This window comes from Dipodomys ordii, unplaced genomic scaffold, assembly GCF_000151885.1.
Source record: "Dipodomys ordii isolate 6190 unplaced genomic scaffold, Dord_2.0 Scaffold37, whole genome shotgun sequence".
In the NCBI taxonomy this organism is placed as follows: Eukaryota; Metazoa; Chordata; class Mammalia; order Rodentia; family Heteromyidae; genus Dipodomys; species Dipodomys ordii.
In genome coordinates this window covers 8,525,699-8,530,393 of record NW_012267253.1, presented here as the reverse complement: position 1 = coordinate 8,530,393, position 4,695 = coordinate 8,525,699, and the positions used below count along the sequence as shown (strand labels likewise).

Sequence of the window (4,695 nt, the reverse complement as noted above, 5' to 3'; positions counted from 1 at the left end):
TGAGCTGAAGAGCTGAGGGACAGCGCCCAGGCCCAGAGTTCAGGCCCCACGACCAGATCCCCGCCCAAAAAAGAGTCTCATGGACTTTCCTGCCTGGGCTGGCTTTGAACTGTGATCCTGAGTAGCTGGAATTACAGGTGTGAGCCACTGGTGCTTAAAATAATTCTTATACTGTGTTTGGGTACTTCTGACATTTTCATAATTTATGATATATCTCCACATCAGGTTACTGATGTGTTAATTTTTAAATAATTTTCTTCATATGCAAATGTATACATGTCATATTCTTCAAGTACAAAAATAATAGTGTACAAAATCAGTATTAATACTGATTTTTTATTTTAAGTTCTTAAATTTTCTTAAAAAATATTAAATACTAAGGATGAACCCCCCCCCCAGTTGCCAATGAAACATCAGAAAAGACAGCTAACTGAAAACTAGGACTTCTCAGGAAAGTGTTACAATAGACATTTCATCATTTTCTATGACGAAATTTTTACTTCCTTATTTTGTGTCTGTGTATCTCATGTCTGTATTTTGCCAAGCATGCTACATGACTGAACTTCTCATTAAATCTCTGTGAGTCATTTAATCTAAAAGGACTTAAAACTCCAAATTCCTTTACTAACAGCTGTGCCTGATGCCAACATTATCAAAACCTACCTATAGGGAAAAAAAGTTGAAATTTCACTTATTAGTTCCACCCTCAGTAACAAAAAGACACAATAAAATAAAAATAATGGCATAACCAAAACAGGAACATAAATATCTATATATTGTTACATTTATCCATATATCCAAATAATATCTACTGCCCTGTTTCAGAACTCAATTACCAAGTTAAAATATTCAAAATTATAACTTCCTGACTACTATCATAATATGACATATCATTAATTTCAGCATAACATCTATATGGTACATTTATTTTTTTGAATACAGGGAATGGCACAAGCTAAGCTCATGCTCTATCACTGATCTACGTTCCAAGACTCAGATAATACTTTTCAAATTCATGATCCTGTAACCTGCCCTCCCAAGTGCTGTGATCACAGACCTGGACCACCACACTCAGATTATCTTAAATTTTATTATTGAATACCTTCCCATTGTATTTCCAGCTATAATTAAATGTCCATCCTAATCCCATATTATAGTTCTCAAAGTCCAAAATCTATGTTATTATTTCTAAGTAATTTCTGTAAAAATTTTATAATCTATTTTACTAAGTAGTCTTTTGAGGAAGTAATGTATTTTTCTTTTTCATTGAAAATAGATTAGGATCTAAATAAAACACGTCAATTTTTGATACATAAAGCAAATTTATTGCAAGTCAATTTTCGATACATAAAGCAAATTTATTACAATTTATCTTCCATTGCACTCTGTGCCAGTCACTATTATTTTCCATCTTCTTTCCTCCAATCTCCCAAGCAATTAATCATATTTATTAATTACATAAGATGCTTTTTCTTAAGACTGTGTATTTTCTAGTCTAAATAATATTAAACCTTATTGTAAAAACATTTGATAAAATATTTCGCTGTTTATAGAGAATAATTATTTTCTAAATCCAAAGGTCATTATAAAAATGGAAAAAAGGGGCTGGGAAGGTGGCTCAGTGGTAGAGTGCTTGCCTTGCATGCATGAGGCCCTGGGTTCGATTCCTCAGCACCACATAAGCAAAAAGAAAAACAAGCAGGAAGTGGTGCTGTGGCTCAAGTGGTAGAGCACTAGCCTTGAGCTGAAGAGCTGAGGGACAGCGCCCAGGCCCAGAGTTCAGGCCCCACAACCGGACCCCAAAAAAAAAAGGAAAACAGCTAGGCACTGGTGGTTCATAACTGTAATCCTAGCTACTCAGGAAGCTGAAATCTGAGGACTGAGGTTTCAAGCCAGCCCAAGTAGAAAAGCCTGTGAAATGCTTTATCTCCATATGACCAGCAAAAAGTCAGAAGTAGAAGAGTGGCTCAAGTGTTAGAACACCAGTCTTGAGCAAAAAAGCTAAGGGGGAGCACTCTGGTCCTGAGTTCAAGCTTCAGTATTGGCACACACACACACACATACATACATAAATATGTATACATACAACACACACACATACACAGAGAAAACAAGGGAGGCTCAGTGGTAAATCAGGTGCCTAGCAGGCTCCAGATCCTGAGTTCACATCCTCAAATACTTCCCAAAGACAAGAAATGAAAAAAACAATTTTATTAATGTTAATTTATAAAGTTGGTAGCAAAATGAAGCCTCACATTTACTAGCAGAGATTTTTTTTCTTAAAGGATGAACGCAAACCTAACAAATACTAATACTTTAAAAGACACTTTAGCTGGGTGCTGGTGGCTTACCACTGGGATCCTAACTACTCAGGAGGCTGAGATCTGAGGATCTCAATTCAAAGCCAGCCAGGGTAGGAAAGTCCATGAGACCCTTATCCCCATTTAATCACCAGAAATGGAGTTGTGGCTCAAGTGGTAGCACCTTGAGCAAAATGAAACTCAGGGACAGTACCTAGGCCCTAAGTTCAAGCCCTAGGAATGACACATACATACATGCATGCATGCATACATGCATGCAAACATACATACATACATACATAAAACAAAACTTTAGTTCAATCCCTGGTAACCCCTATACAACACCAGATAAGTGAATGGTTTAAAATCTCAAATATCTGAAAAACTTGGTTACCCTTAGGTAAAGGGGGTAGTAGAGTATAAAAACTTAGCACAGCACAGTGGTGGTCATAATCTCAACATTTGGGAGCCTGAGGCAGGAAGCTTCAATGTTTAAGGTTAGAGTGAAACAAAGTGTAGCTTGTCTCCAAAAAGAAAAGAGGAACTCCTATTTTTCCTATAATCATTATATAATTATGATTCTCCATTATAATTAGTACTCACTCAGTAAAACCCAACACTGACAGTAGGGTATATCCAAATCCCAAATGTATTGCAAAAAGATGTATATTTGATTATAATGCTACATGATGTCATGTATCCAGGACAACTGAAGCATTATGGTCTCTTAGGGATAACACTGTCTCTTGGTCATAGATTTAGGTGACACAGCATGTGATCCATTGTCTCAAAACAAAAAAAAAATGTGTGCAGCTGCATTTTCTAGGGTGGGGGAGAAGGAAGCAGAAAACAAAGGGTACAAAGATTTATCTCATGGAAAAACTGCTTCTGAAATGAGGGCTAAAAAGGAAATAAAACTGAGTGTGTGTGGGGGGGAACCTTTCACCAACCCATGCTAAAAGCAGCTATCACTAAAACTGGAGGAAAAAAAACAAACTGGAGAGAGAAAAGTAAATCATATGTCACTGAACCCGCTTTTCTCCTACCTAATTTACCCAGATACTCTTGCAAATCCAAAGTTTTGTAATTTTGTACCTTTCCTACACAGAAAAAGAGTTCCTATCCACTGTTACAAAATTTGTCTCCAAAACAATGTGGCAGTTGTTCACCAGAATCTTGGTAAAGTTAAAAAGTAATAATTTGATAAGCTAGAAAAGAAACATCACTGCTTCTTACCAGTAAACAGAAAAAAAGATACTTTCTGTATAAAGAACAAAAAGGCTTTATTACAATGAATAGCATACAATTCTACTTTACACAGAATACAGATGTCAAAAAGCAATATCACAAAAGATCTAAATTGAATAAAAATTGCTTTCTCCAATAAGAAAAGTGGTTGTTTCTAGGCAATGTTTTTTAAAAGTTGTTAACAAATAATAATATAATTTGTAAACTTTTACTATTCCCTAAGATAGCAATTTTCCCTATGCTATTAAATAATAGAAAGAAAAGCCAGGAGTAGCGGTGTCTGTAATCTTACGCACTCAGAAGGTTAAGGCAGAAGAATTGCAAGTTTGAGGTCAGTCTAGTAAAGAAGAAAGGGACAAAAGGAAGAGAGGGTGGCAATAATGGCTCTCAGAATAAATCTAGTTTAGAGAATCCACTTTCTCAATTTGGGATTGCAATCAATTCCATATCTGAACAAGAATATGTAAAAGACAGGAAAAGAAAAGAAAAAGGGAGGGAAAACCCACCTGGATAACACAGAAATTAAAAAAGAATGAAAAATAACTAGGAGGAAGTATAACATACCATGCAAATCAGATGGTACCCAGTTAGCCAATCAGCACTGTAACTTTTTGACAGCTTACAATACTTGAAAAGTAACACTTGAAAGGAAGAAAATTAACCTGGTGTGGTGGTGTCTGCAATCTTGTGGGAAGCTGAGGCAGGAGAACTGCAAACTTCACTCCAGCCTGGGATACATACCCAGACCCTGTCTCACAAAAAACTGAGGAAGAAAAAAGGAATAAAAAAGAAAGAAAAATTAAGGAAATCTTAAAAAATAAAAAATAAACATCTAATATCCTGCAGTTCAAGGGTAAATCTGGTTGGCATTTGAACAAATGGTATTCTTTGTCTTCAGAATTTATGCTTATGATTTTAATACATTGAATATCATGCAATAAATCTCCTGCAGCCAATTAAACTTCTCCTCTGAAAATAGCATCTAAAGCACAAACATTGTAAGAAATAAATCTAATAAAGGTGAACAATAAAATCTTACTAAGAGTGATCAAACTTGACCCAAAGCATAAAACTAAGAAACATACTGATTGGTTCAATATACTAATTTTATGTAATTCTAAAATCAAAAGCATGATTAACACAGAAT

The 4,695-nt window shown here is 35.4% G+C and overlaps 1 protein-coding gene across 1 annotated transcript in view; it reads right to left on the bottom strand.

Annotated features, from left to right (window-relative positions):
* Nucleotides 1–4,295, bottom strand: part of Foxn2 (forkhead box N2) — a 34,062-nt gene extending 29,767 nt beyond the window's left edge. The window contains exon 1 of the mRNA XM_013017910.1: nucleotides 4,211–4,295. The gene's annotated coding sequence lies outside the window, so the exon portion shown is untranslated. The remainder of the gene's footprint in view (nucleotides 1–4,210) is intronic.
* Nucleotides 4,296–4,695: the final 400 nt, after the last annotated feature.